Here is a 25,314-nt window from a genome sequence, read left to right on the forward strand (position 1 = left end):
TCTATCTATCTATCTATCTATCTATCTATCTATCTATCTATCTATCTGGGCTTGCTCTGTCACCCAGGCTGGAGTGCAGTGGTGCGATCTCTGCTCACTGCAACCTCCGTCTCCCAGGTTCAAGCGATTCTCCTGTCTCAGCCTCTTGAGTACCTGGGACTGAAGGTAGCTAGGACTACAGGCACATGCCATCACGCCTGGCTAATTTTTGTGTTTTTAGTAGAGACAGGGTTTCACCATGTTGTCCAGGCTGGTCTCGAACTCCTGACCTCAGGCGATCTGCCTGCCTCAGTCTCCCAAAGTGTTGGGATTACAGGCATGAACCACTGTGCCCAGCCTTAGATTTTGAATTCTCTCAGGCATATGCTGAGAAAGTAGTGATGTGGGCAACATTAAGTCAGATCCTATCACTTTCTTGTGATGGATCCCATCACGCTTGAATAAAATTCAAGCTGCCCCCATGCCTGGGCTCCTGCCCGACTGCCTTCATTCCCCCACCCTCTCCTCTTTTTCCTCTACTCCAGCCACCCGGCCTCCCTGCTGCCCCCACAGCCATGCACATGCCTACCTCTGGGCCTTTGCACTGGCTGTTCTCTTTGCCTGTAAAGCAGCTGGCCTTAAGTTCCCAAGGGGCTGAGCCTCCTGCTTTAATTCAGGTCTCTGTTCAAAAGTCACCTTCCCAGAGAAATCGTCCCTGACATCCTTGTTCAAAGCAGTAAGGCTTCCACCCAACGATGCCCCATCCCCTTGTCTTTAGCTCCCCCCCCCCCTCCCTTCCTCCCTCCCTCCCTCCCTTCCTTCCTTCCTTCCTTCCTTCCTTCCTTCCTTCCTTCCTTTTATTTGAGATGGGGTCTCACTCTGTTGCCCTGGCTGGACTGCAGTGGCACAACCATAGCTCACTGCATCTTCCTCCACCTCCTGGGCTCAAACAATCCTTCCATCTCAGCCTCCCGCTAGTTGGAACTACAGACACACTGAAGCTCTTTTCTTCCTGGCACTCCCTTCCATCTGAAGGTGTCATTCACGTATTTGTTTTTCTGTGTATCGTCTGTCTCGCCCCCTAGAATGTCAGCATCGGGTGAATCCTTGCATCTCCAGGCCTGGCCCAATGCCTGGCCTGAGGGACCCACTCATTAAATATTAGGATGAACTGTTTTAATTTGTTGATATTTGACTGGTTTTGATCTTTAAGAATAGCAATTTCAAGTGTTCCTACCTAATCTTCAATGAATAAATGAATGAGCGAACAAACGCATTTTTCTTCTCTGTGCCTCTGCCCTCTTGCCTACAAGGTGGGGTCAGTGATCGCAGGATGAAAGCCCCGGGGAAACAGGAATGTCAGGCCCAGGAGCAGGGACTGGAGGCCAGCCCCCCAGCGTGGCGGCTGCTGCCCCTCTGTGCCAGAGAAGGGGGTGGCCAGGCGTCTGGGAGGCCCTGCGGCTGGAGATATGGGCATGATGAATGGATGGCGGAATAGGTCCTAGGAGGAGAGGGAATGGATGGGAATGACACTATTTAGCTGAGGAATGACCTCCTGACACTCTTCAAATAAATGCGGGCTTGTTATAGAGATGGGGAGGCAGCTGCCACTGCCGCCGCCTGTGATTCTGGTATACAAGAACAAAACAGACTGGCAGTGCGTGTGCATGCGTGTGTGTGTGTCAGGGTGTGTGGGTGTGTGTATGAATCTGTGTGCATGTGAGGTTGTGTGTCTGTCTGTGTCAATCTGTGTGTGAATGCTTAGATCTATGTGTGTCTCTCTGTCTCCTTTGTATGTCTGTGTATGTGTGTCTGTATGTTCTTTATGTAGATGTGGAAGAATGTTGTAAGGGTGTCTCTGTGTGTGTGTGTCTATCTTTATGTGTACATGTGTGTGTCTGATTGTCTGTCTGGCTTTCTGAGTCTGTTTATCTGTGTTTGTTTGCGTGTATGTTTATATTCATGTGTCTGTCTTTGTGTGTGCCTGTCTGTCTTTGTATGTGTATATCTGTCTGTCTCTGTGTGTGCCTGTCTGTCTCTGTGTGTGTCTGTCTGTATTTGTGTGTGCCTGTGTATCTGTCTTTGGCGTGCCTGAACATAAGAGCCACCTGGATTAACGAAGGAAGCTTCCCTGCACCTCCAGAACTGTCCACTTTCCATTTAAGTTCCAACCATGAAACCTTCACTGGCTGAGCATCTGCTATGCACCAGGCACTGCACTCGGAGAGTAAAACCAGAAACAGAGCACCTGGGTGTAAAGAACTCACTGTGCCCCTTGGATTCAGATGAACACATAAAGGGAATGACAGGCAGTAATTAACCACTAACTGGGTGTCTCAAGAACTTTCTGTGGCTGTTTGAAAATCTCATTTCTGCTTCTATGAAGTGAGTTACTATCATTATTGCCACTTTGTATAGGGAGAAGCTGAGGCACAGAGAGGGCAAGTCACTTGTCCAAGGACACACAGCAAGTTGGTGAGATGGGGAATTGGTTAACCTCTAGGACTCAAGTTCTTTTTTATTTACACTGAAGACCTTTATTGATTGACAGTAAAAGCAATCATTTGGGAGAATTAATTTTTTCCCCTAATTTCCAAGCATCTCCTGGTTTTAAAGGACAGTTAAAAAATACTCCAACCTACCCCTATGTCAGGTCATACTAAGTCACACACAACCGTCCCGAGGGCTGCCCGGGTGCCCACTACTCACAGACAGGAGGGATGAGAGACCAGAGGGCTGGGGAGGCCAGGGGAAGGGCCCCGGCGTACCACTGCGCAGGCAGCATCTCTAACAGGTGATGCTGGGGAGGAGTGCCAGGTGGAACATGTCAAGAAGGCCCTTTGAGAAGGATGACCAGACCTGACCAAGTGCTTAGGCCAGGGGGATTTAATCAGGTGCAGGCAGGAGCTCAGGAGGATGAGCAAAGGGCCTTGTCTCTCACAGTATGGTCCGAGGACAACCTCCATCAGTGTCACCTGGGATACGGGTTAAAGATGCAAATTCCTGCTGTAGGCCTGCAGAAGCAGCTTCTACAGAAGCAGTTTATCTCGAGGTAGGACCCATGAATCTGAATCTTTTTAAAGGGCTTCAGATAATTTTCTCCCTCTCTCTCTCTCTTTTTTTTTTTTTTTTGAGAGAGAGTCTTACTCTATTGTCCATGCTGGAGTGCAGTGGCGGCATCTCAGCTAACTGCAACCTCCGCCTCCTGGGTTCAAGCAATTCTCCTGCTTCAGCCTCCTAAGTAGCTGGGATTACAGGCATGCACCACCACGCCCAGCTAATTTTTGTATTTTTAGTGGAGGTGGGGTTTCACCATATTGGCTGGCCTCAAGCAATCTGCCTGCCTCAGCCTTCCAAAGTGCTGGGATTACAGGCGTGAGCCACCGCACCTGGGCTTCAGATGATTCTCATACTCACTTGTGTTTCAAAACCACACACATTTGGTTTGCAAGGTGAACCTGGAGGGGAGTAGGTAGTGCCAGATCACAGATGGCCTTGAACGTTGTGCTACACTTGGACTTTGTTCTAATGGCCATAGGGAGCCATCAGAGGTGTTTGAGCAGGGGAGGAACTGGTTTATTTCTCCGGTGGCACAGTGAAGGCTGATTGTAAGGAAATAAGGTAACAGGCAGAAAGAACTGATATAAGACATTGTATAATAACCTACGTAAGAAATAGTAAGTCCTGAATTTGGGCAGGGAAGTCTGGGGAAGGAGCAGAATGTGACTAAGCGGCTTATTTGTGACATTGGTGAAGTTGTGGAATGTCCTCCTTGCATGGAGGCCAGGGCTGGGGGGCAAATGTCTTGACATTCCAATGTAGAGCTCTCTTCTAGGTTTAGATTTATGCTCTGAGTTTCAGCAAACCAGAGAAGGCTTCCTGGAGGAGGGGTTGTCACCACCAGACCTCAGTGAGTGGCAAACCCAGGGAGAAAAGAAATGGGATTTGGGGAGAAATGGTCTAGTGTTCAAAGCCACTCCATCCTAAGGGGCTTCCTGCATCCAGGGCATTGCTGATTTCTCCACTGAGAGTTCCAGGGACCCCTCCTGGGTGTGTGTCCTCCATCAAGACGTGGAGAAAGTTGATTAGTGTGGGAGGCAGCCAGGACTGGCGTTTCTAATTAACACGCAGGCAGGGAGAATGCCTCTTCTTCCAGAATCTGTATTCAGCTGATTGAATATCAGGGCTGGGGCTAAACTATGAATCGTGTGTCAAAAAATAAAGCCTGCGCTCTCAGCTCGTTAAAGGAACAGCGTCCCATTTTCAGTCCTCTGCTTCTCCAACAGTCTGCCTGGACAGGGAGGAGGACCCATGCGATGGAGGCCCCTGGGTGTGGGGCCTGGGGGTGGCTCCAGGCAGGGATGAGAAGGGAGAGGCATTTGGGGGATGGAGAGATCAGGCGCGTATGGAGAAACCCCAGAGGAGGATGGAGAGGAACCCCAGATGGGTTTTTGGGAGCTACTAGGTTCAGAAGGAGAAGGAAAAGAAACGGGCCATAAAAAGAAAAAGGCAGCTTGCTATGGCAGGGGGGAGAGAGAGAGGGGCAAGCAAACACAGGTTCATTAATCTGTAGTTCGTCTGCCTTTTCTGTTAGGAGGATGAACTTGATGAGTTAATTAAGTCGCAGTCTGTAAAACCAGTTTATTTGCATAGCAAACTCCTGGGCCAGTGTGCTGTGAGTTGAGTGTGTACCAGCAGACAATTCGGGGGAAATTACAGCCTCATTAATATGCTAATCTGGTTGCAGGCCTGGAACGGAGTTTTGGGTTGGTGGTGCTCGGGGGTGGTGGGTGTTTGGTTGCTTAGCAACCCTTTTCTCCAGGTAACCCTTCTCTGGCTTGCCCTTGATATCCCCAAAGGATTGCAATGTGGAAGACGAGGTAAGCAGGGAAAGCATTCTGTTGTCACAGAACAGTGAGCAAAATAAAAGGCAAACACACACACACATTCACACGCACAGCCACATTATGCCGGTGTCTCTACAAACAGGCTCGGGGAGGGGGCAGGGGAGGCTGTGTGGGTGCAATAGACAGACACCAACATGCAAAAGCACAGTGTGTGGAGTCTGTGGCAATAGACATAGAGATGGTAACACCCTCCTACACACACACACACACACACACACACACTTGCGTGTGCATGCAAACACAATTGGTGCACAGGTTTTGTTTAACAAATAAACCTGCACAATGGGATACTCAGCCTCTGCAATAATGCATACTGTTTGTACTATTCCCCATCACACACGCACACACACACACACACTCAGAACCTGTGTGTGAAATCTTTCCCAATAACACAACAGATACAAACGCGCTAAACATAGTCATATGCAGATTATGTAAATGATTAATAATCAACTGTAAAATGCACAGACAAACACACATACATACCGCACAGAGCTTGCACAAATAGGCTTTGGAGAAAATGACAGGTAAGTGAGTGCATATATGACACACGGAAACATACATGCACCATATATGACACTGATGCAAATAGATATTGGGTGTAGTATGCATGGACTTAGACACAATGCATGACAAGGTCTAGCAAGAGTCACCGGGTTCGATTCAACACACACACAGAGGCATGCAGCAGAGACTCACAGTTTCAGAGTACCTATCCCTTTTCCCTCTCCCTTGTTTCTTCTGGACTAAGCCTACTTTTTATATTGCACATTCCTGCTGCCTCTCCACATTCCCAAGCTCAGTGACTGCTTCCCATCCATGCTTTGCCCAACCCTTTGTCCCTGCTTTACCCACCTAGTTGCAGCACTATCTTGTCAGGCTCATGCATATCTGACAGGCAGCACCAAAGATAGCCAAGTTTCCCCAGAAAGATCAATATATAGGACTCAAGGGTGTTAATGCCTTTACCCTGCCATAAAAAAAGAACCACATCCAGGCAGTCTTACAGGTGAGTTGTATAAATGTTAAGAAGCAGATAATTCTTGTATTAGACTGTTCCAGAAAAAAGAAAACAAAAGGAAAGCTGTCCTACTCACAATTTTGACAATAAGCCTAGGCAACCGAATACAAGAAAAGAATCACCAGTAAGTGCAGAAATGTTTATGAAAACCTCAATGACTCACTATGGTATTCCTATCCAACTGGTAAAAATCAGAACACTGGGGCATATAATACCAAGAGCTGGTGAGGACAGGGAGAAATCAGTGTCCTGATGTGTGCTGTGGGGCATTGCCTGGAGCAGCCAGTCTGATGAGTGGTTAGCCAGTATTTTATGATGTTAAATATTTGCAGACAGCACGCTCCAGAAATTCAATTCTTGGGTAGGAACCTCAGAGAAACTCTCAGGTATATAAGGAAACATGCATGAAACATGCATGTTCATTGCAGCAGTGTTCATATTGGCAAACAGGCAAACTGATGGTCCATCATTAGGCGAATGGATAAAGAAAACAAGGTAAAGAGAGGTGTGCAAGATCATGCGGCAGCAGAAAGACCAAACTAGAGCTACACATAATACCATGGATGACCACAAAAATATGATATGTGGAAAAGTGTGGAATAGAATAAAACTTGTAAAATCAATATCATTTGTGTAAATTAAAAACAATAATACTGTTTATCAACAGTTGACTGGATGGACAAATTGCATACAGTGGAGTTCTACACAGAAATTAAAAGGAACACGGTGTTGATTTGGGTAGTGACACTGGTGAATCTCAAGAGCTTCATGCCAAGTGAAAGAAACCAGACTCCAAAGAGTCCCTATGATAGGATTCCATTTATAGGAATGTTGAGAATAGGCGAAACTGATCTACAGGGATGGGAAACACATCAAAGGCTCCCTGGATTGGGGAGTGGGGGTGAGGGAGTTGACTCCAACGAGATTCAAGGAAACTTTTTTCTGGGGTGTTGGAAATGTTCTATATCTTGATTGTGGAGGTTACATGAGTGTATACATTTATCAAAACATATCAAGCTGTACACTTAGAACAGATGCATCATTTGGATATAAATTAGTCTCAATAAAGTTTATTTAAAACAATTATTTTGTGGAAAATAATGAGATATAAGATAATACTGTAAAAATTTTAATGATATCTATCTCTATATCTATCATGTAATCTATTCTCTCTAATCTATCAATCATCTGTAATATATAATCTATCAATCACCTATAATCCATCGTCAATCTGTAGTGAGACCCCATCTGTATGAAAAATAAAAAATTAGTCCACTGTGGTGGCACATGGCTGTAGCCCCAGTTACTCAGGAGGCTGAGGTGGGAGGAGCACTTGAGCCTAGGAGTTTGAGGCTGTAGTGAGCTATGATCTCATCACTACACTCCAGCTGGGATGACAGAGTGAGACTCTGTAAAATAAAATAAAATAAAATAAAATAAAATAAAATAAAATAAAATAAAATAAATCTATCTATCATCTATGATCTACCTTTCTCTCATCTATCTATCATCTATGTATCATCTATTATCTACCTATCTGACACACATAAGTGCTCTGCAGTGGGAAGAAAAATGAAATTGTGAATGGGCAGTTGTGTTAGATTGGATCATTGATCATCATTCCCAGCCCTTCTCTCCCTCCTTGTTATAGAATTATACTTCTCCACCTTTGCCAAGTCTTCAGTGTGTGTGGGGGGTAGTTCCCTGCCCCTTCCTTGACCTTGGACTTGGCCAACTGACTTTTGGCCAAAGGAATGTTAAAGGATGTGACACAACCAGAGGTTTTCAACGTGCTTGTGGGGTTTGCCTTGTTCTCTTAGCTTTTATGATCCCCCATGATAAGCTCATGCCCCAGGCAGCCGATTCCCCTTTACTTTAGTCTGGGCCCCGCGGAGCAGATCCGGGCCCTCTAGGAATCCTGGAGCTGAGGTGACCCAGCTGGGCCAGTCCAGATCATCCAAACCACAGCCAACCCACAGACTCACATGTGTGAAAAAAAACCAGGCAAACATGTTTATTGTTATAACTCTGGGGTTCTGAGGTTGTTCTGCAGCACCATTGCAGTAAAAGCTGACTAATACAAGAATAAAGGGAAAAATAATACTAGAATAAAAAGCAAAAGAGGAGCCTTGCCTGAATAAATGACAATAGCATGTGCTGTGAGTTGAGGGGAGAATTATCTTTTTTTTTTTTGGGTGAGACGGAGATTTACTCTTGTTGCCCAGGCTGGAGTGCAATGGCACCATCTCGGCTCACCACATCCTCCGCCTCTCAGGTTCAAGTGATTCTCCTGCCTCAGCCTCCTGAGTAGCTGGGATTACAGGCATGTGTCACCACGCCCGGCTAATTTTGTATTTTTAGTAGAGACGTGGTTTCACTGTGTTGCCCAGGCTGATCTCGAACTCCTGACCTCAGGTAATCCGCCCACCTCGGCCTCCCAAAGTGCTGGGATTACAGCCGTGAGCCACTGCACCTGGCCGAGGAGAGAATTATCTTAATTCCAGCACCTAGGGTTAGAAAGGAACCAACCCACCCACTCACAAACTCCCTATGCATCTGCAGGGCACCTTACACATGCCTGTAATCCCAGCTATTCTGGAGGCTGAAGCAGGAGAATCGCTTGAACCCGAGAGATGGAGGTTGCAGTGAGCACCATGCATTCCAGCCTGGGCAACAGAAGAGTCACAAATAATAATAATAATAATACAGCCATGAACAAGTCTGCCCTCATGGGCAGAGCTTCTGTTCTAAGAAGAGAAACGGTCAATATACAAATAATGTTGTATACAAAAATTGTTGGCAGAACAACCAGGCCCAGATTCCGACTTTCCTTATCTGAAACTGGGGAAACTCCACCTTCCTTCCTTCATCCTGGAGTGCTTAATTTTAGAATCTCCTACTGTCAGAAAGGAATTTAATTTACCTGCATTGCTCTGGTCTGCCGAAGTGACTCTGCAGTTTCTAAAAACTGCTCCTTCATACTCTCAGGGCCTGTGCCAAGTTTGTTCCTCCTGCCCAAAACACCATTCCTGTGGCTGAACTCTATTTACCCCTCAAGACTGAGATCAAATGGGCACTCAGAAAATGTTCGTTATGGTAACTTTCTGCACATGCTAGGCTTGTACTCTGCTAAGTGCTTCCCATAAATCATCTCACTTTATCTTCATAAGAACCTCATAAGATAGGTACTATTGCTGTTTCCATTTTACAGATGAGAAACTGAGGCTCAGAGAGGTTCAGCAACTTGCCCTTGGTCACACAGCTATCCAGCGATAAAAATCTATGAGTCTGGCCAGGCGCGGTGGCTCACATCTATAATCCCAGGACTTTGGGAGGCCGAGGCGGGCCGATCACGAGGTCAGGAGTTTGAGACCAGTCTGACCAATGTGGTGAAACCCCGTCTCGACTAAAAATACAAAAATTAGCCAGATATGGGGGTACGTGCCTGCAATCCCAGGTACTCAGGAGGCAGGAGAATCGCTTGAACCCAGGAGGCGGAGGTTGCAGTGAGCCAAGATCACACTACTGCACTCCAGTGTGGGTGACAGAGCGAGACTCTGTCTCAAAAAAAAAAAAAAAAAAAAAAATCTATGAGTCTGATGCCAAAACTTTGGTCCAAAATCAAAGAACTTTGATCCTAGATGTTTTTTAGGATGTCCCTCTGTTGGGTGTCTCTGCTCTGCCAAGAAGGCAGCAGGAGTCAGGGAGATTGTTCTGTGATGGAAGCCTTAATGTGCTTGAACCTGGAAACATCACCTTGGGGAAGGGCTTCGTCCCTTAAGAAATTATAAATATTTCATTTTCCCTCTTCTCTCCCGCCTTGTCAGCCCTGAGATGGAGTTATCGATGGGGCCTGGGTGATGGACAGATTGGCGGAGTTCTGTATTGATGAGTTAATAGATTGGTGGCTCTTTCTTCCATTCTCCGAAAAAAAGAAGTCTTGACAGCTGTTTTCGCTGTCGTGGGGGTGGGTGGAGGCTGCCGCGGAAGGTGATAGAAAGTAAGGTCTGAGTTAGGGGCGGCATCATCAGACAACCCTGTCAACTCGACCTTGAACATTGATCCTGAATCCAACCACCTCCCACTCTTTCCACTGTAGCCCCGCGGTCCAAGAACCCCTCATCTCCTGCCTGGGTCTCGGCAGAAGGCTCCTCACCGGCCTCCCTCCTCCTGTCCTCACCCCTCAACCCATCCTGCACCCAGTAGTCAGAGGCACCATTTCAAAATATAAGCCAGATCCTGCCACTGCTCCTTCCCAGACTCTCACATGGCCCCATTGCATCCGAGGCCCAGAGCCCTTACTGCGGTGCCAGCACTCTCTGCCCTCATGCCCTCCTCTGTCCTTTCCTCTCTTTTTTCTAGCCATGGTCTGTGATGTCCTTCCGTTCCTCAAACTCTCCAAGCGTGGCCTTGTCTTTGGGTGTTTGCACTGCCGTACCCTTTGCTGGAATGCTCTTCCCACGGATGCCCCTCACCCCCTAACTCATGTCCTCATTTCATGTCTCTGTCCGAATGGCCCCTGCACAGAAGCCTTCCCCAACCACCCTGCATAAATACCCCATTCCTCTCTAGTTCCTCCTCCAGGTCTGTTTTTCTCCACAGCACTTACCACTTCTTGATGTTACTCACAGTTATTTATTTGTATATTGACTGTTTCTCTTCTTATAACAGAAGCTCTAGGAAACCCATGAGGGCAGACTTATTCATGGCTTTATTATTGTTATTCTTCTTCTTATTATTATTATTTTGAGACTCTTCTCATTGCCCAGGCTGGAGTGCGTGATGCTCACTGCAACCTCCACCTCTCGGGTTCAAGTGATTCTCCTGCCTCAGCCTCCTGAATAGCTGGAATTACAGGCATGTGCCACCATGCCTGGCTAAGTTTTTATATTTTAGTAGAGATGAGGTTTTAGCGTGTTGGCCAGGCCGGTCTGAAACTCCTGACCTCAGGTGATCCACCCACCTCAGCCTCCCAAATTGCTGGGATTACAGGTGTGAGCCACCGTGCCCAGACAGACTCATAGATTTTTTATCACTGGATAGCTGTGTGACCAAGGGCAATTTGCTTAACCACCATGCTCGGCCCATGGCTGTATTCTTATTACCTTGAACAAGGCCAGCAAATTACAGTCTGTGGATAAAGTCTGCTCACAGCTTGGTTTTGTAAATAAAGTTTTATTGGCACACAGCCATACCTGTTCATTTCTGTATGATGTACAGCTGTGTTTGCTCTGCAGTTGCAGAGCTGAGGAGTTGTGACAGAAACAGCAGGGTTTGCAAAGCTGAAACTATCTACTATCTGGACCTTTACAGAAAAAGTTTACTGACCCTGGCTTAGAACAGTGCCTGACAGAAAGCAGGTGTTCAATATTTATTTATAGAATGAATGAATGAATATGAGAACTAGTATGTTTTAAAAACTAGACTGACCAGCGGTTAAATGACCAGGCACTCAGCCGTATGCAATTTTTGACCATTGAGGAAATGTTCTTTTTCAGGAGGACTCTCCTGTCCATGAGAACTCTCTCAGTTGCAAATAGCAAGAAATCTAACTTGATTTGCTTGAGCCAGAAAAGGAAATTTGTTAGTTCATGAACTGAAAAGTTTAAGGTAGACTACTTCAGGCACAGTTGGATCCAGGAGCTGGTCCTCCCAGATTCAAGGCCAGAGAAAGGGAGAGTCTGCCCTCTTCCTGGGAGCATGTCTTTGGGTAAGCTGGTTAGCTTTCAGAGCCTCAGTTTTCTTATCTGTAAAGTGGGAGGAATAGTAGCCCTGCCTCAGAAAGTAGCTGTAAGGGTGAAAAGAGTCAATCCAAGTGAAATGGGCTGGATTTTATTTTTTATTTTATTTTATTTTATTTATTTTTGATACAGGGTCTGGCTCTGTCATTCAGGCTGGGGCTCAGTGGCATGATCTCGGCTCACTGCAACCTCTGCCTCCCAGGCTCAAGCCATCCTCCCACCTCAGCCTCCCAAGTAGCTAGGATTACAGGCATGCACCACCAACCCGACTAATTTTTTGTAGAGATGGAGTTTCACCGTGTTGCCCAGGCTGGTCTAGAACCCCTGAGCTCAAGTGATCTGCCCACCTCAGCCTCCCCCAAGTGCTGGGATTACAGGAATGAGGCGCTGTACCCAGTCTGGGCTGGATTTAAAAATGTTCACTTGTGAATCCCCAGAACCTGTGACTATGTAACCTTACATGGCAAAAGGCATTTTGCAGATGTGATTATATTCATGCTCTTGAGATGGGGAGGTGATCCTGGATTATGTGTGAGCCCAGTGTCATCACAAGGGGCCTTCTAAGACGGAGGTAGGAGAGTCAGAGTTAGAGAAGGAGATGTGATGACGGAAGCAGAGGTCAAGAGAGAGAGAGAGATGACTGAGAAGATGCTCTACTGCTGGCTTTGAAGACAGAGGAAGGGGCTACAGGCCCAGGAATGCAGGAGGCATCTAGAATCTGGAAAAGGCAAGGATATGGATTCTCCCCTAGAGCCTCCAGAATGAATGCAGCCCTACCAACAACTGTATTTTAATCCAGTGAGAGCTATGTTAGCCTTCTGACTTCTAGAACTGTCAGTTAATACATTTTGCATTGTTTTAAGCCACTAAGTTTGTGGCAATTTGTTACACCAGCAAGAAGAGGCTAACACAGCAGGTAAGGCCCTTATCACTGAGTCTGGCATGTAGGAAGCCCTTTGTAGATGCGGGCTTCTATCATTATTGGTTAGATGTACCATATTCCCCACCTGTACCATTCAGGTTCCTCTTGGATCAGCTGAGCTATCTCAGACGGAACCCTAGGGTCATTCCCAGTCCTTGAAACTGTGTGACATACCCAGTAGTTGCCAAGATTGGGGTTGGCTTCCTAGGAGATTTGTCTGGGATCCACAGCTGACCACAGCTGACCTAGATCTGCATGGGGTCTAAAAGCCAGCTCCCGAGTCTCCAGCCTGTGAGCTTTCCTTCAACTGGGCATCTCCATCACCTCCCTCCCTACCACATTATCCCCTTTAATCCCCTCCCCACTAAGCTATTTTTAAACCACTCCCTTTTCTCCTCCCTGTTGATCTTCAACCTGTTACTCCCCAAATGCACTTTGTGGCAGGCCCCAATACATTCACCAGGTCTTTTGTCAACATCTCTCCTTTGCTCATTGAGGTCAGCAGAAGGATTCCAGACTGGCCAAGGTATAATCTCTGGCTCCTCCAAGCAAAAGCCCTCAGTGGTTCCTTTTCCTGATGGTGGAAGGTTCTCTCATCGTGACGGGCCATCCTCCTATCATTATGGCTGAAGGCTGGTACCCAGAAACAGCTACAAAGTCCTGTGTCCTTGTGCTCATGGGATCCAGGCAAGAGATAGCTCCTGCCACCCTAGCCTCAGCAGGGGAGGAAGCTGTCTGCAGGGACTGCCTGAATGGGATGCTGTTTACATATAAGTTTATTTTACTTATTTCACTTTCACGTAGATGGCTCTTAGTTTGTACCAGGCATCATGTTTTAAGTGCTGCCAACAGACAAACTCAATTTTCTTTTATTTTTAAAATTAAATAAAAATTATATATATTTATTGTGTAAAATAAGATGTTTGGAAATACGTATACTTCGTGCAACGGCTTAATTTAGCTAATGAATAGCTTACTTAATTTTCATAGCAACCTGATGAGGTCTGTGTGATTATTCTCTCCATTTTAAAGTGGGGAAATATATGCACAGAAAGGTTAAGTAGCTTGCCCAAGGTCACACAGCTAGTCAAGGTGGAGTTGGGGTTTGAACCCAGGCAGGCTGTGTGAGAGCCACTACCCTATGTGCCTCTCAATCTATGGTAACAAGAGCTCTTTTCTTTTTTCTCTTCTCTTCTTTCTTCTCTCTTCTCCTCTCTCCTCTCCTCTCCCCTCCCCCACCCCTTTCTTTCTTTTTCTTCTTTTTTCAGTGTCTCACTCTGTTGCCCAGGCTAGAGTGCAGTGGCACAATCTTGGCTCACTGCAAGCTCTGCCTCTGGGTTCAAATGATTCTCCTGCCTCAGCCTCCTGAGTAGCTGGGACTACAGGTGTGTGCCCCCACACCTGGCTAATTTTTGTGTTTTTGGTAGAGACGGCATTTTGCCATTTTGGCCAGGCTGGTCTCGAACTCCTGATCTCAAGTGATTCACCTGCCTTGGTCTCCCAAGTGCTGGGATTACAGCCGTGAGCCACTGTGCCCGGTTCCATTTGTATTTGTCTCCCTGCCATCATTCTTTCCTCTCCTGTACTGACCCTGCCTCCTCCAACCTGGGGTGGAGCGTGACGATAAGTCCTTCATCTGGAACCAGCTGCCTGGGACTTGCATGCTGTTTCTCAAACTTGTCCCTAACACAGCTATTGTCATTTTACCACCTGCCACTGATCTTCTGATCTTTACAATGACTCCTGGAAGGAGGTGCTATCATCATCATCCTCACTCCCACAGGATAGGTTGAAGAACCTGAGGTGAAATCCAGGCTCTGAGAGGACAGGTCACTGCTAGCCTAAGGCCACCCAGTTAGGAAGCCGCTGAGATCCCCGGCATTTTGTCTCCAGGGTGGACCTGGGCTGTGGTGTCCCTGTAGCAGGGTATGGTCACATTTCCTCAGGCTGCTGGCTGGAAGTCCAAAGTCAAGGTGTGGGCAGGGCCATGCCAGCTGGGAAGACTCTAGGAGAGGATCCTTCCTGGGGTCCTCCAGTGGGATTCTGGTGGCCGCTGGCCATCCTTGGCCCTCCTTGTGGCTCCATCACTTCAAGTCTCCATCTTCACATGATGTTGCAGCTGTATCTCCTCAGGTCATCTTCTCTCTGTGCAAGTCTGCCCCTATGTCTGCCTGTATGTCTACATTTCCCCTTTTGATAAGGAGCTGGGTGTGGTGGCTCATGCCTCTAATCTCAGCACTTTGAGAGGCCAAGGCTGGCAGATATCTTGAGAAGCTCAAGAGTTCGAGACCAGCCTGGGAAACATAACAAGACCTCTTCTCTACCAAAAAAAAAAAAAAAAAAAAAAAAAAAAAAAAAAGCATATAACGATAAGGACACCAGCATATTGGATCAGAGCCCACACTAAGAACCTGATTTTAACTTGACTATCTCTGCAAAGATCCAAATGAGGTTACATTCTGAGGTCCCATGGATCAGGACTTCAACATGCTTTTTTTGGGGGATGCGCTTCAATTTATAACAGTGATGTTGTCACGTGGGGCAGAAAGGAAGCTTCCAGGCACCCCTAGGACCCAGGATCTTTCCTTCCCATGAAAGGGATCGATGGAATTCTAATCACTGGAACTTTGTATTCCTTTATCAGGCAGCTTGTCTGCCACTATGTTCCTCCATGAGACTGTAAGCTCTTTGAGGATGGGAATGTGTCTCCCCAGTGTCTAGCATTCAGCAGGCACTCAATAAACGCTTGAGTGAATGAAAGAATAAATGAATGAAGTACCACCTCCCAGTTCGTACGTCCTCTTAGGGCCAAAAGGCAAACTGATTTGTCCAAAGTCTTGAACCTGTGGCTGAGCTGTTAGAACTTCAGCGTCACAGAAGCCCCTCTGCCCAGCTGCCAGCCAGCAACGGTGAAATTATTAGATCCCATTATGAATTGGATTTTAATCTCCTGTAAATAGTCCTGCCATTATAGTGTCATAAGAAGCAATTAGGACCCCCTCCCTTCCTTCTTGCAGCTGCAGAGACATTCTGATCTCCCCAGCAGAGTTGGGGGAGGCTGCAGGCAGGGTGGGGACTGATGCTTAAAAAATTTACCAGTTTGGGCAGATCATAACTACCCCCCTCCCTTCGCAATCTAGTCACTTGGGGAGGAGCCTCAGGGTGGGATCTGTGAGGGGGGCAGGGGTGAAGGGGCATCTAATGGAAAGAGCCCGAGTTGCTCTTTGGTATGAAATGAAGCTAAGTCAGCGTTTCTTAGGGATGGGACCCATGCCAAGGTTTTGGAAGGATATGACCCCATATCCCATGTGATATACCAGGTGAGTGTGCAGCGTGTCGCTCTTCTGTCCATGCCTTGATGACCCTATCATCTGCTACCTTCCAGCTGACCTCACCTTCCTCTCCATCCTTCCAATCTCTTTTCCACATGGCAACCAGAGATAGCCCCTGACCACAGAAGCCAAAGATTTGCAGAGTGGGAAACTGAGACAGAGCATTATTCTGTACCTTTGCACAGAGTCCTGAACAGTTGGGCAAGTCAGGAAAAGGGGCACCATCTCCCTTTTCTAGTTCTCTTTTGTTCAAGCTCCTCTCCTGGAAGCCTCCACCTCTCCCTCCCCCACCTCCCACCCTTCCCGCTCAGATGGGGCCCTGCAGAGCTAGGGATGGGGCTGAATGGTGGGGACTCTTCCTGGGGAGGAGTCAAGACCCTTGAATACAGGAGGTTCACTCTCACTTCCCCCTCTGGCTGGTGACCAGGCTTTCCTCTCTCTCTGGGCCTCAGTTTCCCTATCTGCAAGTAGGGAGGCAGTTTAAATGCCTGTAAGGTGGAGAGGGAGGGAGTTACTATGACTGACCCCTCCCTGCAAAAACAAAGCAGAGCTACCTTTTATTTCCCGAAGTGTTAGGGGCCCAGGACCAGCGACAGGGAGAGCCCCAGCCTCCCAGGGAGACTGCATGGGGCTTTCTCACACCGTGGAAAAGAGAAACTTTCCTCCTCCACTGCGGCCCCCTATATTTGCATCCCAAAGGCCAGCCCTCCCTGGATAGGGCCAGGCAGGGGTGAAGGGGTTAATAAACAGACTGGCCACCTCTCCCCAGAGGCCCCCACCTCCAGGTGGGGCTGCCCTGACTAGCAGAATGAGTTTGGAGGGCTCCATCTGGTCTCCAGTGGGTCTTGCCTGCAGGACTTAGAGTGACTGACAGGTCACAGCAGGCCTGGCTCTGGCTGTGGGATGGTGACCAGGGGAAGGCAGCAGGGAGTTCTGAGCAGATCTAGGGCTGGCCAGGATATCACGTGGAAAGAGATTCCAGGTACAAGCAGGGGACTCTGGAAGTGGACTTTTAGAACCAAATCTTAGACCACACTTATCAAGGACTCTTGCTCATTCATTCATTCATTCATTCATTCATTCATTCATTCATTCAACAAACACGCATTTAGCACCTACTATCTGTCAGGTGCTGTGTGAGGCACTGGGAATACATCAGGGGACAAGAGAGACAAAAGCCCTGACACTCTAATGGCCTTCCTGTGTTCTGCTCATGGTGTGGCTTCTTTCCATCATCATTATGTTTGGGAAATTTGATTGTTTTCTCATTGCTGTCTAATATTCCATTATATGAATAAACCATATTTGATTTATTTATTCTGTCATGGATGGCATTAAAAGAAAATCCTTAGACAAATGAAAGTTAACAGAGTTTAACAGACCAAAGAACGATTTGTGAATCAGAACAGGTTGATAGAGACTTTGGTGCTGCCTCATAGTTGAACAAGATTTAGGGACAGAAAAAGGAGAGTTACATACAGAAAATGGAAGTGAGGCAGAGAAACAGTCAGATTGGTTATACAGCTTGGCATTTGCCTTATTCGAACACGCTTTGAACAGTGGATGCCTTTAATGGGCCCAAACTTGGTGTCTAGGACGAGACTAGGATACAGTCTGTTTATACACCAAGTTGGGTTGGTTCACTATGCATGAAGAGACCTTTAGGTGGAATTTAAAATATGTAAGAAGGCAAGTTTGAGCTGTCTTCACCTAATTTAACAAGGGGTTTTGGGTGGTTTCCTATGTTGGGCTCTCTGTCCATCCTTGACTATCTTATCTTTCTGCCCACATTGCTCCCTCTACCCATACCCCTGCTTTCCCTAAAACTCCTGAGGACAGAGATTGGCCGATCAATGGTTATCTATTGACTGGAGCAAAATTGTCAGAGATGTTTGAATCAGAGCAATTCCATCTTGAATAGGGGCTGGGTAAAATAAGGCTGAGACCTATTGGGCTGTATTCCCAGGAGGTTAAAGCATTCTAAGTCATAGAATGAGATAGGAGGTCAGCACAAGGTACAGGTCACAAAGACCTTGCTCATAAGACAGCATGTGGTAAAGAAGCCAGCCAAAACCCACCAAAACCAAGATGGCGACAAAAGTGACCTCTGGTCATTCTCGTTGCTCATTATACGCTAATTATAATACATTAGCATGCTGTAAGACACTCCCACCGGTGCCATGACAGTTTACAAATGCCATGGCAATGTAACAAAGGTACCCTATATGATCTAAAAAGAGGAGGAGCCCTCACTTCTGGGAATTGCCCACCCCTTTCCCAGAAAACTTATGAATAATCCACCCCGTGTTTAGGATATAATCAAGAAATAACAATAAAAATAGCCAACCAGTAGCCCTCGGGGCTGTTCTGCCTATGAAAAAGGCATTCTTTTCTTTCCTTCCTTCCTTCCTTCCTTCCTTCCTTCCTTCCTTCCTTCCTTCCTTCCTTCCTTCCTTTCTTTCTTTTCTTTCTTTCTTTCTTTCTTTTCTTTCGAGATGGAGTCTCACTCTATCATCCAGGCTGGAGTGCAGTGGCACAATCTCGGCTCACTGCAACCTCTGCCTCCAGGCTCAAGAGATTCTCCTGCCTCAGACTCCCGAGCAGCTGGGATTACAGGCGTGTGTTATTATACCCAGTTAATTTTTGTATTTTTAGTAGAGACGGGGTATCGCCATGTTGGCCAAGCCGGTCTAGAACTCCTGACCTCAAGCGATCTGCCCATCTCGGCCTCCCAAAGTGCTGGGATTACAGGCGTGGACCACTGCGCCTAGTCCATTCTTTTATTGCTTTACTTTCTTAGTAAACTTGCTTTCACTTTATGGATTCACCTTGAATTCTTTCTTGCACGAGATCCAAGAACCCTCTCTTGGGATCTGGATCGGGTCCCCTTTCCAGTAACAGAATGGGGTTCCCTTTAGGCCGGGCTGTGCTTTCCATTTGCCACAGTCTCCTCCATTCCCTATTGCCCCACACTCTCCAAAGTCATTCTTTTGCTTCTCCTGCCTGGCACCTGAGGTCACAAGGGGTCTTCAACCCCTGGTGGGGCAGCCAGTGGTGTGGGAGGTTTCCAGGCTGAATACTTCCCGGTGCCCTCTGCATCCACCCACTGTGCCCGGCTCAGGGCCCAGCGCACAGAGGGCAGGTTCCTATGCAGTTCCCAGGCCCAATCTCTCCCAACGTGGAGCAGGAAGAGAAGGGGGATCTAAACAACAGAAGGAGGGGCATAATTATATAGGAAGAGGCAGCGATAAAACGATAATGGGCGCGTTTTGACCCGGGTTAACCAGTTCTGGAGCTGTGAAGTGACTCTAAAACGCGTGATGGAGGCCAAGGGGCCGCCGCCCGGGCTGCAGCTGAAACGGCGCTTTCACAAACAAGACGTAAATTGGATGCAAACATCTAATTAACCTTCTCCCTCGGTTCCCTCCGCAGAGGGGGAGGTGGGCCTCCTAGGGCTCCCAGCGCCTGTCTTCCCTCGAGGAATGGATTTGGGGGAAGGGAGGAGGAGGGGAGGCAGGCGCGAGGGGAGGAAGCCAGGCGTTTTCTTTCTTTTTTCTTTTCTTTCTTTCTTTAACCGGCTCCCCTCCGGTTAGGGGCTGAGCTAAACCTCCAGCACTGTTGGTTTTCTCAGGCTTGATCTGAGACCTGCATTCCTGTTTAATAAGCCCCAACACGCTCTGCAAACTCGCATTATTCACCAGGGCCAGGTATGTGGCCCTAGAATCAGGGGGAAATGGAGAGTTTAGGGGGTTGTTGTGGTCTTTTTCCCCTTTGGTGGGGATGCGGTACTGCAAAGCCTACTTCTTGTGAAAATTCTCCAGGCCTCTGAGTTCTCAGGACACTGAGCAACCCGGGCCATCGGACGCAGCAGGTGCAAGAGTGCATTGACAGCGACCGCAGCAGGAGCTGGGGCCAGTCGCCACCCCTGAGAGCTGTGTGACCTGGAGAGCCTTAATTAGCTTCTTGGCACTTCATTTAGTCACTCAACAAATATTTATTGAGCACCTACTGTGTACTAGGCCCCGTTCTTGCCCATTTAGAAGCTAAAAGTAGGTGCTGAGAATACAGTGGTAAACAAAACAGATTTTCCCCCAAATCCAAACAAACAACGGCCTCTCCCCGCAAAAAATCAAAGCTCTGTCCTCCTGGGTCTTTGGGAGTGTGGGCAGTGGGCATCCACATTTTATTCTGTCTCTGTGGGAGAAAGAGAATAAAGGAGAAGGTAGCATGATGTCTGAGAGCTTGAATGCTGAAGTTTGAATCCCAGTTCTACTTAAAAGCTGTGTGACCTAGTGCCAGTTCTACATTCTCTATGCTCAGTTTCTCTTCTTTCCTTTCCCTCCCTTCCTCCCTCCGTCTCTCTCTCCCTCCCTCCCTCCATCCCTTCTTCCCTTGCCCTTTTTTTTTTTCTCTTTTTTGAGATGGAGTCTTGCTCTGCACTCCAGGCTGGAGTGCAGTGGCACAATCTCGGCTCATTGCAACCTCTGTCTCCTGAGTTCAAGGGATTCCCTTGCCTCAGCCTCCCAAGTAGCTGAGACTACAGGCACGCACCACTATGCCTGGCTAATTTTTGTATTTTTAGGAGAGACAGGGTTTTGCCACGTTGGCCAGGATGGTCTCGAACTTCTGACCTCAGGAGATCCACCTGCCTCAGCCTCCCAAAGTGCTGGGATTACAGGCGTGAGCCACCACACCTGGCCTCTTTTCTTTTCTTTTCTTTTTTTTTTTTTTTGAGACAGGGTCTTGCTTGGTCACCCAGGCTAAAGTGCAGTGATGCAATCACTGCTCACTGCAGCTTGCACCTTCTGGACTCACTCAATCCTCCTGCTTCAGCCTCCCAAGTAGTTGAGATCACACTCAGTTAATTTTTGAATTTTTTTTTTTTGTAGAGACAAGGTCTTATCATGTTGTCCAGGCTGGTCTCCATCTCTTGGGCTCAAGCAATCCTCTGGCCTCGGCCTCCCAAAGTGCTGGGATTACAGATGTGAGCCACTGTGCCTGGCCAGGATTTTCTTGTTTTTCTTTAATTTTTAAATATTGATATATGGAAAGCCTGAAAAAAATAGTACGAAACTCCCTTATGACCTTAAATGTTAACATTTACATTGCTCTCTCTCTCTCTCTATATATATATATACACACGTACACACACACACATAATCTTTTATTAAACCTTTGTAAGGGTAAGTTGCAGACATGGTGTCCCTTTACCCCTAAGCACTTCAGCATCTGTTTTCCAAAAATGAAGACATTCCCTTATATACTGCACAGTACAATGATCAAAACCAGGAGATTAACACTGATACAATACTATGATCTAATCTACAGACCTTATTCAGATCTCTCCATATGTCCCGATAATGTCCTTTATAGCAAACTGTCTTGCTGGATTGCACATTGCCTTCAGTTGTCATGTCCCTGTAGACTCTTTTAATTTGGATCCAGTTCCTCAGGCTTCAGGTTTTATGACATTGACGTTTTTGAAGCATCCAGTCCAGTTGTTCTGTAAGATGTCCTTCAATCTGAGTGTGTCTGATATTTTCGTGTGATTTGATTCAGGTGGTGCATTTTGGCAGGAATCCCATACTGGCGATACTGTGTTCTTCTTGGTGCATCGTGTCAGGAGCCATATGGTGTCACCTGTCCCAGAGTGATGTGAACCTGGAGCACTTGCTCAAGATGGTGCCTGCTAGGTTTTCCTACTGTATATTTATGGTTTTTCCTTCTGTAATTTACAACTGCATTGTCGGGGAGGTGCTTTGAGATGATGTAAATGTCTGGTTACTCCTCGGATGTTGACTCATTTGTTTTAGCATAGTTTGATGATTCTTGCCTGAATCAATGATGATGATGATATTTCCTAAACACAATTTCCTAACTCCAGTCTTTTTTCTACATTTATTAGTTGGCTTTCTACTGTAAAGAAGAAAATTCCTTACTTTTAAATTTACATATGTCAGCGTAGGCTCATGAACTCTTATTCAATAGATAATCATCCTTTACTATGACTATTTATTTAGTCAACATTTCTTTTTTGAGACAGAGTCTTACTCTGTCTCTCAGGCTGGAGTACAATAGCATGATCATAGCTCACTGCAACCTCAAACTCCTGGGCTCAGGCAATCCTCTTGCCTTAGCCTCCCAGGTAGCTGGAAGTACAGGTGCAAACTATCATGCCTGGCTAATTTTTAAATTAATTTGTAGAGATGGGGTCTTGCTGTATTGTCCAGGTTGATCTTAAGTTCCTGGCTTCAAGGGATCCTCCTGCCTTGGCCTCCCATAGTGCTGGGATTATTGACATGAGCCACCATGCCTGGCAGATGACTCCAGTTGGTTCCTCCACTTGTTCTAGATTTGGCCAATGGGAATTGCTTCAGGTTGGCTCCTGTGCCTTTTTTGATGTATCCTCACCACTCTTTGAGCACCTCTTTACTGTCTTGCACAGGCAGGTGTTTCAGGCTCTCCTTGTGCTGTTCCTGTCACAGCCCTGTAATCAGCCATTTACCCAAGGAGCCCTGGTTCCTTCTAGTGGGGAATAGTATGTAGATGCCATGATCTGGATTCCAGGTGTGCTCACTGCTACTGGGGTGTTACTGCATGTGGGCCCTTTTAGCACACCTAGCTGGGTGCCTCAGTTTCTTCATCTGTTAAATGGGAAACAGTCATCCCTACCTCCTAGACTGTATGCAGATTAAATGAGCCAGTACCTGAAATGTGCTTGCAGCCCTGTCTGACATATGGACAATGTTATCCAAGTGTTTGTTAGGCAAATAAGAAATACATATAGTGTATTAGATAGAGGTAAGTACTCCAGAGAAAAATGAACCACGGGGTGCTGCAATATTGTGTAGGATGGCCAAGGAAGGTTTCACTCGGAAGATGACATTTGAGGAGAGATCTGGGGAGGTGGGGGAGGTGAAGGAGTAAGGGAGTAAGCCATGCCCATATCTATGGGGAGCAGGCAGAAGAGACAGCTAGTGCAAAGAAGATCCTGAGGCAGGAACATACTCTGCCTGAAAGTAGATGCCAGCTCCCCAGACTCCAGGGAAATGACATATTTTAATTTTAAAAATTATTTATTATTACTATTATTATCTTAGAGACAGAATCTTGCTTTGTCATCTAGGCTGGAGTAGTGCCTATGTCACCTATGGTGCAGTGGTGCCACCATAGCTCATTGCAGCCTCAAACTCCTGGCCTCAAGCAATCCTCCCATCTGGGACTCTCAAAGAGTTGGGATTGTAGGCATGAGCCACTGTGCCCAGCCTGGAAACCAAATTTCTAATTGGAGGCACCATATTACTTGGTAGGAGGGTGATGTGGGGGAGTCTGGAAACCAAAAACCAGGCTCAGGAACCTTCAAGGGCCACATCGCCATCACGGATCAAGGGCCCACCCGTGGCTGGGACTGTTCTAGGCACTCCCCTTAGATTATCTCACTTAGTCCCCATGACACCCTTGAGAGGGCCTCACTCTCATTAGCCCCATCTTACAGACGACTCACTGGAGGCTTAGGCTGCGTGATTTCATTTGGCCAGAGTGCAGCTAGTAACTGGGAGACGGGGCAGAAGTGGACTCCAAAGTCCAGTTCCAAAAGTGGCAAAGAGGCGCCTACTTCTTTCTCACCTCTCCCCTTTTTTAGGGCCACATTGTACTGAGCATCGGCTGTGCCGGCCTCAGTTTTCCCATTGGCCAAAATAGCAGTGCCTCCTTCTTCCCTGGGTGGTGAAGGTTGGACTCAAGCCAGACTCAGAGGCGAGGTGTGCAGGGCCCGGGCTTGCTCCCTCTGAGCAGGGGCGGTGGGCTTCCCGCATGGCTTCCCTGCCGCCGCCCCTCCCCCACGGCCCTTCCGACGGCGCCCCCCTTCCCTCTTTTCACCCCATCTTCCCCAGGGGCAGCCAGCCAGCAAAAAGAGTCCCTCGGCAGCAATGATGAAGATGGATGTGTGATTGATTCGGCCCCCCTTCCCTCTGCCCTTCTGGTAGAAAATTAAAAGACCATTTGTTAAGGGGCGAAAGTCCTCAGGTGCATCCCGAGGCTGGACAATTTGTCTCTGTGAAAAGGACGCTATTATGAGAGAGGCTGGATGCAGGCGGAGGGCGGGCCCGAGGGGCGGCTTGGGAGGGGGAGGCCCGGAGGAGCGAAGGGGCTCAGGCAGGGGTGGGAGGGCGGAGGCCGAGACAATGGGGGGAAAAATAATAAATACATCGGAGCGTGCCAGCCGCGGGGCTCCTGGTTGGAGAGGCGCGAGGGGCAGGGGGGCGGCTTGGGGCTGGGCGAGCTCATGTGCTGGGGCCTTGGAAGCCAATTCCTTTTTCATGACCCTTGTCCAGGACCAGAAGGGTGTCGCCAGGGAGCTCTGCCGCCCTCCATTAAGGAGGGTTTGTAAATGACCCTCTTTAAGGAGCGAGTTTCTCTTTATAGACCTCGGTGCAGAGCGGGGAGAGAGGAGGGGGGCCCTGAGTGAGCCCCCTCCGCCCTCTTGGGGGTCATTAAGTGATTAGAAAGAAGGGGCCAGTTCTCCAGCCGCCATTCAGATGAGGAGATGCGTTTGTCACCGGGCGCTATTATTTATTGTTTTTTTTTTTTTTTAAAGGTTGCATTAGGCCCCTCCTGCCATCTCCTGGCTCCCTTTGTGTGTTCTGACTTCCTTCTGGGGCTACCTCCTCTTGCATCCCACAGGCAAGGTACCCTGTTCCTCTTGCACCCACTCTGATCCCACTCCCCATCTTCTCTCAGCCTCTCTGTCCACCCCAACAACACACCCACCCCATCCCCTCACTCCGCTCCTTTCTGATGGCCTCTCACCCTCCTGGAGGCTCTTGGCACTTGATACCCGACCTCCGTCAGTATATTACCATAAGGACCCTGCTCCACCAGCGTGGACCCCGACACCCTTTCTTGCCACAGGGTATTTGTCAAGGTCTTCGTCTTCTACGCTAGAGGATAGTGGCTGCAATTTGTGCCTTGCTCTTTTCCAATGCCCAGCACAGTGCCTGGTGCAGAACAGGGGCCCAGTGATGGTGTGTTTGCAAGCACCCCTTGCAAGATTTCATTTGCTTCTTCTGGAAATCAGAAAACATTATCCCCATTGGATGGATGGAAAAACCGAGGCTCACAGAACGAGGCTGAGTTGCATGGATTGTTGGGGGCAGAGTTGGGATTTGAAGCTGGTCTTGACCCTTCTGATGGAGAAAAAGACATTTGAAGGAATGAAGGTCCATCCAGCCCTGTGATTCTAGAAAGCTCTTTGCTTTGGGAAAGAGAAATCTGAAGCTAACCAGGGGCCAGAGGAACTAATGTCTCCATGTTCTCATCCAAGAGGATGAAACAAGGTGGCCTTTAAACTCAGATACTCTGGAGGCTGAGGTGGGAGGATTGCTTGAGCCCAGGACTTTGAGGCTGCAGTGAC

This window comes from Piliocolobus tephrosceles, chromosome 10 (assembly GCF_002776525.5).
Source record: "Piliocolobus tephrosceles isolate RC106 chromosome 10, ASM277652v3, whole genome shotgun sequence".
In the NCBI taxonomy this organism is placed as follows: Eukaryota; Metazoa; Chordata; class Mammalia; order Primates; family Cercopithecidae; genus Piliocolobus; species Piliocolobus tephrosceles.